This window comes from Centropristis striata, chromosome 8, assembly GCF_030273125.1.
Source record: "Centropristis striata isolate RG_2023a ecotype Rhode Island chromosome 8, C.striata_1.0, whole genome shotgun sequence".
NCBI classification, from domain to species: domain Eukaryota; kingdom Metazoa; phylum Chordata; class Actinopteri; order Perciformes; family Serranidae; genus Centropristis; species Centropristis striata.
This window is the reverse complement of record NC_081524.1, coordinates 2,220,831-2,235,366: the sequence shown is the minus strand read 5'-3', so window position 1 is coordinate 2,235,366 and position 14,536 is coordinate 2,220,831. Positions and strand designations below refer to the sequence as shown.

At 37.8% G+C, this 14,536-nt stretch overlaps 1 pseudogene; it reads right to left on the bottom strand.

Moving 5' to 3' along the window:
* Positions 1–3,136: 3,136 nt before the first annotated feature.
* LOC131976142 (E3 ubiquitin/ISG15 ligase TRIM25-like) lies at positions 3,137–14,246 on the bottom strand (annotated as a pseudogene).
* Between the last annotated feature and the right edge of the window lie 290 nt (positions 14,247–14,536).

The window sequence follows — 14,536 nt, the reverse complement described above, 5'->3', positions numbered from 1 at the left end:
CTCCTGCACTGACATCTATTTTACTCATTTTACGTCTTTCTTTGGGTCATTTTGTGAATAATTTTCTGTATTTTTCGGTCATTTTACGTCTCTTTTGGTAATTTGGTGTCTTTTTTAGTCACTTTACACAGTTATTTGGTCATTTTGTGTCTTTCTTTGGGTCATTTTATGTCATTTTTTGTCTTTTGTTTGTCTTTTCTGCTGATGTGACGTCTTTATTTTTTAGTCAGTTTGTGTTTGTTTTTATGTCTGAATGTTTGTTGAGCTCACCTGACTGAACACAGCTCTGAGTCCTCTACAGGTACACACTCTCTGCTCACACACACACACACACACACACACACACACACACACACACACACACACACACACACACACACACACACTACACACACACACACACTGACTGTTTAACTTCCGGTGGAGGCCTGAAAACACGAGTCAGCTGCAGCTTCCACTTGTTAGCATGTTAGCCCCTCCCAGAATGCACCTGGACACTTTGTACACTGCAGAAAAAAAAAAAAAGGTACAAAAAACCCAAACAAACGGTAAAAAAACAAACATGTATTGATTCTATTTATTGTCTTCCACTGATGGACTTTTATATATTGTTTCATGCAATGTATGAAATAAAAAAATGGTAATGGTGAAGTTATTTTACAGATAATTTATTTGAGAATATAGATCATATAAATATAGTAAATGTCTGTTTGCTCATTTTAAAAACCGAATACAGAGTTTAAGAAGAGGAAGAAAATGTCATTGTGTGTCTCTTTTGGTCCTTTTGTGTGTTTTGTTGCTCTTTAATTGCTTTTTTTTGTAATTTTCTGTGTTTTTTTGGTCATTTAACGTTTTTTTTTTATAATTTTGTATCTTTGTTTGGTCATTTAATGTCATTTTTGTAGTAATTTTCTGTGTTTTTTTTTTGGTAATTTTACGTCTTTTTTGTCATTTTGTGTAATTTTTTGGGAATTTTCTGTGTTTTTCTGCAATTTTACGTCTTTTTTGTCATTATATGGTTTTCTGGGGGTTATTTTTAAGCACAGTGCGCTAGCTTAGCATAATGAATTGAAGTCTATGGGAACATTAGCCTGCGCCGGTCAAGGAGGAAAAAAACAAAGTTTACAGCAACCCCAAGCTAGACTAACGGACTATAGAGACACACTGTGTGTGAGCATATTGTGTTTGTTTGTGTGTCTGTCGCCCTTCAAACAAAAGTTACAAAGTGCTTCATAAAATAAAACTGTGGAGGTTTTTAGATCATCTGGGATTCAGACTGTGACTCTAACATGTAAAGTCTGACAACATCTTCCTCAGCGGTGGACGTCGTCTTTTTACATTCACCGGTGAGTTTAACCGAGGTTAACTGTGGTTGGCCTGGCCGGGTGTCACTCAAGACTGTCAGCCAATCAGAAGAAAGGCTCATGAATATTAATGAGACAGGCCTAAATGATCTGAGCTGCAGAAGGAGGCTGAGAGAGCAGATGAACAACTGATCTGAGATGGTTTTTAGAACTAAAACTACAAATGTATATTCTTATAAAACACAATAAAGGTGAACAATATGGGAGCTTTAAGAGTTAAGACACATTTTACCTGCTGTTCCTTTCAATGACTTTGGTTCTTCTACCATTAAAGGCGGGAAAGAGGATACGTGATTTTGTAGTATTTGTATTTTTTTCCACCTATTTTCGGTCTCTTGGCCCATGAAATGCATCAGAATACATGCGGGAGTGTCGCAATGCATCATGGGACTTTTCCAGAACTTTAAATCATGTTTGAAGACGACTATAGCGGAGGAGCTCAGCAGGAAGTGACGGAAGAGATCTGATGAAAACAGCACCGATGATTTTATTGCTGATCTGGACTTTGAACCCTCGGAACCAATCGACCGGCATTTATGGATGAGGAATATGTTTTTAGACGACATATTTTCACCAAAGAACAGACAGATTTGTGGCCATCTGGAGATAATAATAATAATAATATTAATAATATATTAATATTAATAATAATAATAGTAATAATAATAATAATAATTGATTGTGATGATGATATAAGAAATCATGACTGTTTATGTCTTATATTACTTTATGCGTCGTTGAGTACCTTGAAAAGTGCAATATATATAAAATGTATTATTATTATTTATTATTATTATTATGATAATATTTTTTTTTTATTACAGTAGGCTAATGAGAACTATGTCTTGTTCTTCCAGTGGTCATATCATGTTAGCATCTTGCTAATGGGCATGTATTAGTATTATATATAGGATTTTTATTCAGTCAAATGTAACATTTGCTGAGTTTGTTGATTTTTTAAAAAACTTTATTGAAGGTTTGGACAAATAAACTCAACTTCTCGGGTTAACTTCACGGGTATAAGCTCTCAAATACTTTTTGAATTTCATTTCTATCTGCTACAGAGGCTGAAAAATCTTCTGTTGAATCTAGAAAAACTTCAGGTTTTAGGGGGTTCTTTCAGAATCACCCAGAGGTTTTACAGGCGTTTTATGCCTTAATGGGTTAAACTCGCTGCTCATTTCAACTTTTAGCAGGAAAACTCTTCTGAGTCAACAGGTAAACATTAAGACAATAGATTAGAGTTTTCTTCCTTGTTGACTTCACTAAGATTTAAGAGTTTAGTAGCATGTATATGTGTCAGGAATGTGTCTGTAATAAATCCTTTTATGAACTAAGTAATCTTGGCTGTAAAAGCAACAAGTGATATTAAACTCTGACCTTTGAACTTTCCTCATTAAAACAGCTTTTGTTGGAGAAATGAGAGACTGACTGACAAATGTTCTTCTGCTCTCAACATGAACAGTGAACTTTGTGTTGTTTCAGGAGAACAGCCTCAGTTATATCTCATATTAGTCTCATCATTTATCCATCAGCTTTATATCAAACCCTGGAATTAAGACCAGAAGAAAATACTTTCTTTATGTTTGTTTATTCATTATATAAACAGTTTTTACACACATCCCATCAGTGAAGTTTGTTAAATGATTTTTGTTCAGTGATTTCTTGATTAGTTTCATCAGAATCTCAGAGATATACAAGATAATAATGACTATTTCATTTGATTATGAACATGATAATTATAGTTTTATGATACATCATAGAGCCTCATTTGTGCTTTGATTATAACAGCAACATTTGGTCTAACAAACAAATAAATGTAGATATAATTCTAGTTTTTTTTTTTTAAAACACATTTTCTTTGAATATCTGGAGCTTTCTCTCTTCAGACCCATGCATAAAAGAAAAACAACAACAACGACATACAAATATTCAACAAACATTTGGAGAGAAATGTACATTTTCCTGCAGAGAAATATGAGTTGAGGTGAACAACAGTCATCATGAGCAGTGAAAGCCTCCGTGGCTCAACAGACACAGGAAGGAAAGTCAAACATCTACAGAACAACTAATGAGCAGATGTCAAAGCCCCGCCCATAATGTTTGATTGACAGCTGATCTCTGCAGAGAAGAAATGCCACAACGATGAGCTCTCAGCAACAAACATGGAAAGAAATCAGTTTAAAGGTCCCTTATTGTAGAAAAACACCAGTTACAAGTCTTGTGATTATAAAGCAGGTGTAGTTGAAATAAAAATACTGTGAAAATATATTTTCTGACTGCTTCCTAAAAATCTGTCACTCAAAGAAGCTGCTCCTATAGGATACGGCAGTATATACATTATCGTGTCCGACTCTAAATCTGCAACCTGTAAGTGAACCAGTAATATATTTCATGTTTGAGTCAGAGGGAAGCATCATCAGGCTCTAACATGTAAAGTCTGACAACATCTTCCTCAGCGGTGGCCATCGTCTTTTTGTGTTCACCGGTGAGTTTAACCGAGGCTGCAAACCGTTAACTGTGGTTAGCCTGGCCATGTGTCACTCAAGACTGTCAGCCAATCAGAAGAAAGGGTCATGAATATTAATGAGACAGGCCCAAAATGATCTGAGCTGCTGGAGCTGCAAAAGGAGGCTGAGAGAGCAGATGAACAACTGAACTCAGCTGGTTTTTAGAACGAAAACTACAAATGTATATTCTTATAAAACACAACAAAGGTGAACAATATGGGAGCTTTAAGAGTTAAAACACATTTTACCTGCTGTTCCTTTCAATGACTTTGGTTATTTGAGTTTACAGAACTCAGCAGTGTCTCCATTGTAACCAAGCCAAAGTCCAGCATAGAGTGGCTGAGTGAACGTGGTCTGGACTCTGTGGAGGAGAGTCATGGTGTCAGAGACGCTGTAGAAGGACAGAATACCTGCTCTGTGATCCAGGTACACTCACACTCTGGAGGACTGAGGACCTGAGAGGGGAGTACGGATCTTGTTGTGCCAAAATGTACTTTTGTTGTTGTGACATTCTAAAGACCAAGATTTGTCATTGCGTCCAAATACAGACTCATACTCCCCTCTGCTGATGTTCTTGTATGAAGCTGCTACAGAAACTCCATCCCCTCTCCACTCCACCTCCCAGTAACATCGTCCAGTCAGACTCTCTCTACTCAGGACCTGATGATAATAAGTGAATCTGTCTGGGTGACTTGGATAGGACTGTTGATAACTCATGCATGTTGCTTTTCTGTTCCCCTCAGATAATAACAGATATGTGTTTGCTGTGTTTGGATCCATTGTGATCTCACATGAATATTTTAAGAACTCAGCTCTGGTCGTGGGCTCTGCTGGTGAATCTGACAGTAAAACATCCACTTCAGTCAGTGAGACGTCTGTCCATTTGTCTCTCAGGACGTCCTGCAGTTTGTCTCTGACTCGTGACACGGCCGCTGTCACGTGGTCAAAGCGGCGGCGAGGACGGATCTGGATGCTGGATGTAGACGGGCTGAGTGCTGACAGTGAGGGGTAGCTGTGGAGAAACTGGTTGTGGTCCTCTGTGTTTGAGAGCTTCTTCAGTTCAGCGTCTTTCCTCTTCAGCTCTCTGATCTCCTGCTGCAGCTTCTCCTCCACCTCTTTGACTCCACTCACTTCAGTTTCCTGCTGGGATCTGACCTGCTGCTTCACCTCAGAGCTTCTTTTCTGCATGAGACGGATCAGCTCAGTGAACATCTTCTCACTGTCCTCCACTGTTTTATCAGCAGAGAGATTGATGTTCTGCACCTCCTGTTGAAGCAGCTTCACATCTTTCTCTCTGTCCTGGATTCTCTGCTGGATGTTTTGTCGACTCACCTCCAGCTCTTTCTGCTTCTCCGTCCGTTCTGCTGCAGCTGAGACCGTGTCGTGGCCTTTATGTTCGTCCATTGTGCAGAGATAACAGATAGACTTCTGATCTGTACGGCAGTAAATCTTCATCACCTCATCGTGCTGAGAGCAGATGTTCTCCTGCAGCTTCTCGGAGGGCTCCACCAGCTTGTGTTTGGATAACAGAGCTGAATCATAATGAGGCTGAAGGTGTTTCTCACAATAAGAGACCATACAGGTGAGACAGGACTTGAAGGCTTTCAGTTTTCTCCCAGTGCAGACATCACAGGCCACATCTCCAGCTCCAGCATAGCAGAGATCAGCAGGAGCAGCTGGGAGTCCGGTCTTCTTCATCTCATCCACTAAAACTGCTAACATGGTGTTTTTCAGCAGGACAGGCCTCGGATAGAACGTCTGTCTGCACTCAGGGCAGCTGTAGATTCCCTTTCTATCCTCTTCATCCCAGTGTGTTTTAATACACTTCATACAGTAGCTGTGTCCACATGAAGTCGTCACCGGATCCTTCAGTAGATCCAGACAGATGGAACAAGAGAAACTCTCCCGGTCCAGCTGAACTCCTTTCTGCGCCATTTCACCTCTCAGTCACAACGACTGTCTGAGGTTCACTTCCTCATAAATGAAACTAGTCTGAACATGTGTGTGTGTGTGTGTGTGTGTGTGTGTGTGTGTGTGTGCAGTGAGTCAGCACCATGTTGGTAACACCCATTTTCTAACCAGTAGATGTGAAGGGGAGGGAACCAGGAAACAGCAGGACAGAGTGGAGCTGGCTGTTTGATAGCAGGAGAAGAGGGAGGGGTTGCTGTAACAAATCATTAGAGGATGATGTCATTGTGTGTGATACCTATCCTGTGTGTTTCACTTTAAGGAAAGTGCTTTTCTGACTTAATATTATTTCAGACAAAATGTTATGCATGATTTCTTCAGGGGCAGACAGTGATAGGGAGAGAGAGATCAGGATGGAAAGGACTCAAAACATTGAGACATTTTTCATGATAAAGAAGAAAAAAAGCTGCAGATAATGATCACACAACAATCAAGAATTACTAAATAAACTCTGTTTTATTACTTTGTGTATTTCAATAGTCTTTGTTGTTGATGAGTGGACGTGTGGTTGTTGTTTTTATAAGCTTATGGACAGTTAAATATCTATCTATCAAATAGGAAGGAATAGACTAGTAGTCTATATATATATATATATTTATAGAAGTTTTAAATTAAAAAATGAACTGAAGAGGATATGTCCACAATGTCAGGGAAAGCAGCAGGATTACTTTAAAATTGATCACATTTGAATAAGTTCAGTTTATGTTATTCTTGTATTGACATTTTGAGAAACTGTTACAACTTTTCCCAGGAACTTTGCATATTGCTGAGGTTGCAGGACCATCATCTGCATTTCAGCATTCTGCAGGTCGCTAAATATTGAAGTCATAATGGAAAACCCTAAGCAATTACATAGAAACAGTGTGTTTAAATATCTTCTTGATGCAGTAATTGGATATTTCTTTGTGATCAGACCCTTCCCCTAGTGATCAGTTGGTAGAGTGACGAGTGTTTGGAGCGGTTCAGACTAGGGTTGTCAAAAGTATCGATACTCAAAAAAAGTATCGATACTAAAACATTGTATCCGGATACGATACTCATTTTCAAAAGTATCGATAATAACAGTTGCCCGTGTTATTATTAGCCGTTAGCTGCAGCTAGCAATTAAAGGCTGACGTCACGTTAATGATTATTAGCAACGTGAATAAATAAATAAATCAGGCAGGTAGTATGCCCATATTAGGTTAATTGACACAGTGTCAGTATACATAAGCATAGAGTTAATAAGTTTACATGAATGTTGGTGAGTGAAAAGTGTTATTTTCTCTTTTGAAGTCCCAGAATGAAGCAGAGAAAAGTCGACCTGCAACCAAACAGCAACACACACAGCCCAAAATATTGTTCTAATTGTTATTGTTTATTGTATTTATTAATTTTGTGCACTACCTCAGACCTGAAGCTTGTTATCATAGTTGCAGTTTCTTTTTGCACAACTGTTTTTTATTATTAATATTTAACCTGTGGTTCTGTTCATTTTAATGTTGCATTTTTCTTGTTCATGAAAATATTTCTGTTAAATTTTGGGGTCTTTGTTTTTATCCTGGTGGTATCGAGTATCGAATATTTTCCTGAGTATCAGAACGAGTTGAACATTGTAGTATGGTGACAACAGTTCAGACTGAGTCCATCTGACCAAATGAGATCTGAAACTACCTCCTGAAGGCGGTTTTGATCCGGTTTGCAAAAAAATCAGATTTCATGTGATTTGTGACTGTTCAAACTTCAAAAGAGCCATCCAGTTCCAATCTGGATTGGATAAAAATCAGATTTTGGCTGGCAGTCTGAACGAGGCCTTAGTGGAAGCTGCAGTGACACTGAAGAGATTGCACGCAATATTATTAATTAAATCTAACTACGTTACAAGTTGAGTCAATAACAACTTAACAGGAAGTGCCTGTCAATTAAAAACGGACTAATTCTATTGTGTTGGATTCATTCAAAAGTCTCTTGATTTAGAATTACATACACATAAAGATTATATTTAATGTGATCAGAATAAGTAGATTCCATCTCAAACATTTTTATATTAAAGTTACTTAAACAACTGCCTCAAAATCAAGGACGTCTTTATATTTAATACATTTTATCAAATATATGAAGTAAGATGAAATGACTACAGAATCATTTATTACGGTGTGGGTATTTGTTCTCTTTTGCTGTAAGATTTCACAAAGCCTCGACAAATAACGTATCAATGATGATCAAGTCTAGACGAGTCAAACAGGAGAGCCAGCTTCTGTTCACAGGATTGTTTGTGAATTCAGTAACACTGAATTCTACATTGTTTATGATAAAAGGCATGTTTTATGCATCGTCTAAAATGTATTTCTTTTTATCTACAGACTGTCCAAGGACAGAAAGAAGCCTCCAACAGTTCATGGTTGAAGCTCTCCTCATGGTGGAGTCCTCACTAAATCATGATTCTACCTGTTGCTTTGTATTTGTTGACCTCTTTGCCCATCAACACCAAAACATTCAGCTGTTATAATCCTGTTGGTTAATAATGAACACTAACAGTCTCTAACTGTTATATCGTTAGCCTCGTAGCATATTTGCCAAAGTCACATTTGAACATTTTCGGGAAACAAGAAAAAACAAAATTTTTAGTTGGTGTTCTTAATTGATATTGTGACAGTAAGTTCAAATAGAAGTGTGAACAAGTTTGCATAAAAAAATTAAGCACATCGATTTCATAACAGATAAAAGGAACCTGGTCTCAAAGGAATCTGTGATATAGCCACGGATTCACTTAACTCAAAATCCGTGGAATAGCCACGGAATCACTCAAATTTCCGTGAAACTGACACGGATTTCGCTACAATGCGAGTTAATATTTGTTCCTATTGGTTTGTTCCAAGTCACGTGACTTTCAAGGTCCCGGCGGTCAGAACAAAAAACATGGCGGACAGTTCTCTCATTTTTAGTGAAAAAAAAATCAATATTTTGACTTCGTTTCTGCATAAAAATGGATTTTGATCACATTTCTAGCGAGAAATATATGTTTTATTTTCTAAATATTCAGTCAGTGAATGTACATAATCACTTTGTATGTTGGAATAGCCACGGGATATGACTGGCATTAACTTGCATTGTAGCCAAATCCGTGTCAGTTTCACGGAAATTTGAGTGATTCCGTGGCTATTCCACGGATTTTGAGTTAAGCTAATCCGTGGCTATTTCACGGATTCCTGTGAGACCAGGTTGGATAAAAGTGACTTAGGCAGAATATGCCCTGACTAAGGCAATTTTTCTCTTACATATAAATAATGTAGTTTGGTTTGCATGTAGCCACAAAAATGTCACAGAGATGACGAAGGCAGGAAGTGATTTAGACTCTAACAAGTGTTCTGATTGGCTGAGAACATTATGCAATAAGGCAGAAAGATGCAGCAGGGAGGAGAGTAAAGTTAGGCAGATATCACAATTTGGCCAAAAAAATGACTTAGGCAATTATGCTACGAGGCTAACGATATGTACTGTTAGAGTGGCAATAAAGTTGCTCATAACTAAACTCAACTGGTTGTTTCTGTCTCATTCAGGTAACAAAGAGGCGTAGATACCTATGACACAAAGCTTTTCTCTGGCTGTAACTGATACTATTACTAGCAGGTGATACAGCAGTATAGTCTTCAGGAGCAGATCAACCCATTAAACACACTAAACATTGACTCAGTCACATACGCTTTATAAACACTGTTCTGTGCATTATTTGGGAGAATAAAATAGTTGTATACGTTCCTCAGCCTACTGGTTATTATGTTTGTTTATGTTATTATGAGCGTGCCCCCCCAAGAAGACAATGGTAGACACGCCCTGATAATAGAGGAAATGTTTGTATAATAAGTGAAGTGGAAGCAGAAGGTTCTCTGTGTGGCTGCTGCCCTCCTGAGGCGGAGGACGGTACTGCACCACTACAGCTTCATTCACACACAAACATCAATAATCAATCAATAAACACCTCATATACATCTCACTTATACAAGTTTACATATTGTGCATGTTGGTTTATTTACAATTATTTTAATTGTTGTTGTTAAGTCTTTGTTTTTCCCCTGAGAACTGTTATTTTTATTATTAGTAGTAGTACTATTAGTATTTTTATTTTATTTTTTGTTTGTGTCTTTTACCTCCCCTGAGAAAGATTTATTTTTTATTATTATTATTATTATTAGGAGTAGTGGTAGTAGTATTTATTTTATTTTTATTATTATTATTATTATTATTATTATTATTATTATTATTATTATTATTAGTAGTAGTAGTAGTAGTAGTAGTAGTAGTACTATTAGTATTTTTGTTTTATTTTTTATTTGTGTCTTTTACCTCCCCTGAGAATGATTTCTTTCATTATTATTATTATTATTATTATTGTTAGTAGTAGTAGTATTTATTTTTTGTTATTATTATTATTATTATTATTTTGTTAGTAGTAGTAGTACTATTATTATTTTTATTTTATTTTTTAATTGTGTCTTTTACTTCCCCTAAGAATGATATATTTTATTATTAGTATTATTATTATTATTATTATTAGTAGTAGTAGTAGTAGTATTTATTTTATTATAATTATTTTTATTATTATTATTATTATTATTAATGTATTTTTCTTCCCCCGCAAATGATTAGTTCTTTTATTATTATTGTTGTTGTTGTTAGGTTTTTTTATTACAATTATTAGTATTGTTGTTGTTGTTGTTGTTATTATTATTATTATTATTATTACTACTACTACTCCTACACATGTTTTAAAATATATTTTTTAATTACAGTAACACAACGTTAAAACAGTAGAAAGTAACTGTTCTTCTGTCAGTGTGTGTGTGTGTGTGTGTGTCCATCATTACCCATCAGCCCCCTGTGATGGTTCCTCGTCCTAGTTGAAGCAACAGGACGGAGGAGACGCTGAGACAGAAGAAACCATGTTTACACAAGGAGGAGGAGGAGGAGGAGGAGGAGGAGAAGGAGAAGAAGGAGAAGAAGAAGAAGAAGAAGAAGAAGAAGAAGAGACATTCCTCCTGTTCTACACTGTGAAAGTTATATTACATACATTTACTGTATCATTTCACTGAGTTTTTCTTGTTTTTAATGAATAACAATGCCACAACAAGCTGCAAACATTAAATTAATGATTCTGAAACATCGAGATGAAGACGATCTGCTGCAGAACTTCTGTCTGTCAGAGAAGAAACAGCTTCAGATGAAACTAAAGGACCCAAACAGTGTTTCTACTGCACTAAAATGTGTATTTTAGTCATTTTACGTCTTTCTTTGGGTCTTTTTATGCCATTTTTTAAAAAAAATTCTGTGTTTTTTGGTCATTTTATGTCTCTTTTGGTCATTTTGTGTCTTTTTTATTCATTTTACATTGTTATTTGGTCATTTTTTTTATTTTTTTGTCTTTTCTGGTGAGGTGACGTCTTTATTTTTTGTTAGTTTGTGTTTGTTTTTAGCAGGAAAACTCTTCTGAGTCAACAGGTAAACATTAAGACAATAGATTAGAGTTTTCTTCCTTGTTGACTCCACTAAGATTTAAGAGTTTAGTAGCATGTTTATGTGTCAGGAATGAGTCTGTAATAAATCCTTTTATCAACTAAGTAATCTTGGCTGTAAAAGCAACAAGTGATATAAAACTCTGACCTTTGAACTTTCCTCATTAAAACAGCTTTTGTTGGAGAAATGAGAGACTGACTGACAAATGTTCTTCTGCTCTCAACATGAACAGTGAACTTTGTGTTGTTTCAGGAGAACAGCCTCAGTTATATCTCATATTAGTCTCATCATTTATCCATCAGCTTTATATCAAACCCTGGAATTAAGACCAGAAGAAAATACTTTGTTTATGTTTGTTTATTGATTATATAAACAGTTTTTTCACACATCCCATCAGTGAAGTTTGTTAAATGATTTTTGTTCAGTGATTTCTTGATTAGTTTCATCAGAATCTCAGAGATATACAAGATAATAATGACTGTTTCCTCATTGATTATGAACATGATAATTATAGTTTTATAATACATCATAGAGCCTCATTTGTGCTTTGATTATAACAGCAACATTTGGTCTAACAAACAAATAAATGTAGATATAATTCTAGTTTTTTTTTTTTTTTTTTACACATTTTCTTTGAATATCTGGAGCTTTCTCTCTTCAGACCCATGCATAAAAGAAAAACAACAACAACAACATACAAATATTCAACAAACATTTGGAGAGAAATGTACATTTTCCTGCAGAGAAATATGAGTTATACAAATAATATATAAAATACAGTGAAAATATATTTTCTGACTGCTTCCTAAAAATCTGTCACTCAAAGAAGCTGCTCCTATAGGATACGGCAGTATACACATTATCCGACTCTAAATCTGCAACCTGTAAGAAAACCAGTAATATATTTCATGTTTGAGTCAGAGGGAAACATCATCAGGCTCTAACATGTAAAGTAGTAAAGTTTAACCGAGGCTGCAAACCGTTTACTGTGGTTAGCCTGGCCGGGTGTCACTCAAGACTGTCAGCCAATCAGAAGAAAGGCTCATGAATATTAATGAGACAGACCCAAAATTATCTGAGCTCTCTGAAGCTGCAGAAGGAGGCTGAGAGAGCAGATGAACAACTGAACTCAGCTGGTTTTTAGAACGAAAACTACAAATGTATATTCTTATAAAACACAACAAAGGTGAACAATATGGGAGCTGTAAGAGTTAAAACACATTTTTACCTGCTGTTCCTTTCAATGACTTTGATTATTTGAGTTTACAGAACTCAGCAGTGTCTCCTACTTTGTAACCAAGATTAAGTCCAGCATAGAGCGGCTGAGTGAACGTGGTCTGGACTCTGTGGAGAGGGTCATGGTTTCAGAGATGCTGTAGAAGGACAGAATACCTGCTCTGTGATCCAGGTACACTCCGAATCTGGAGGACTGAGGACCTGAGACGGGAGTTTGGATCTTGTTGTACAAAAATGTATATTTGTTGTTGTAACATTCTAAAGACCAAGACTTGTCATTGCGTCCAAATCTAGAGTCATTCGACACTCTGCTGATGTTCTTGTATGAAGCTGCTACACCAACTCCACCCCCTCTCCACTCCACCTCCCAGTAACAACGTCCAGTCAGACTCTCTCTACTCAGGACCTGAGACCATCCAGTGAATCTGTCTGGGTGACTTGGATAGGACTGTTCATCACTCATGCGTGTTGCTTTTCTGTTCCCCTCAGATAATAACAGCCATGTGCTTGCTGTGTTTGTATCCAGTGTGATCTCACATGAATATTTTAAGAACTCAGCTCTGGTCGTGGGCTCTGCTGGTGAATCTGACAGTAAAACATCCACTTCAGTCAGTGAGACGTCTGTCCATTTGTCTCTCAGGACGTCCTGTAGTTTGTCTCTGACTCGTGACACGGCCGCTGTCACGTCCTCAAAGTAGCGCAGAGGACGGATCTGGATGCTGGATGTAGACGGGCTGAGTGCTGACAGTGAGGGGTAGCTGTGGAGAAACTGGTTGTGGTCCTCTGTGTTTGAGAGCTTCTTCAGTTCAGCGTCTTTCCTCTTCAGCTCTCTGATCTCCTGCTGCAGCTTCTCCTCCACCTCTTTGACTCGACTCACTTCAGTTTCCTGCTGGGATCTGACCTGCCGCTTCACCTCAGAGCTTCTTTTCTGCATGAGACGGATCAGCTCAGTGAACATCTTCTCACTGTCCTCCACTGCTTTATCAGCAGAGCGATTGATGGCCTCCAGCTCCTGTTGAAGCAGCTTCACATCTTTCTCTCTGTCCTGGATTCTCTGCTGGATGTTTTGTCGACTCACCTCCAGCTCTTTCTGCTTCTCCGTCCGTTCTGCTGCAGCTGTGACCGTGTCGTGGCCTTTATGTTCGTCCATTGTGCAGAGATAACAGATAGACTTCTGATCTGTACGGCAGTAAATCTTCATCACCTCATCGTGCTGAGAGCAGATGTTCTCCTGCAGCTTCTCGGAGGGCTCCACCAGCTTGTGTTTGGATAACAGAGCTGAATCATAATGAGGCTGGAGGTGTTTCTCACAATAAGGTACCATACAGGTGAGACAGGACTTGAAGGCTTTCAGTTTTCTCCCAATGCAGACATCACAGGCCACATCTCCAGCTCCAGCATAGCAGAGATCAGCAGGAGCAGCTGGGAGTCCAGTCTTCTTCATCTCATCCACTAAAACTGCTAACATGGTGTTTTTCTCTAGCTCTGGCCTCGTGAAGGCCTTCCTGCACTGAGGGCAGCTGTAGACCAGTTTCTGATCCTCTCCATCCCAGTGTGTTTTAATACACTTCATACAGTAGCTGTGTCCACATGTAGTCGTCACCGGATCCTTCAGTAGATCCAGACAGATGGAACAAGAGAAACTCTCCCGGTCCAGCTGAACTCCTTTCTGCGCCATTTCACCTCTCAGTCACAACGACTGTCTGAGTTTCACTTCCTCATAAATGAAACCGCTCTGAGCTCTGATCTGATCTGTGTGTGTGTGTGTGTGTGTGTGTGTGTGTGTGTGTGTGTGTGTGTGTGTGTGCAGTGAGTCAGCACCATGTTGGTAACACCCATTTTCTAACTAGTAGATGTGAAGGGGAGGGAACCAGGAAACAGCAGGACAGAGTGGAGCTGGCTGTTTGAGAGCAGGAGAAGAGGGAGGGGTTGCTGTAACAAATAATAGGTCTATTTTTTTGAAGAATA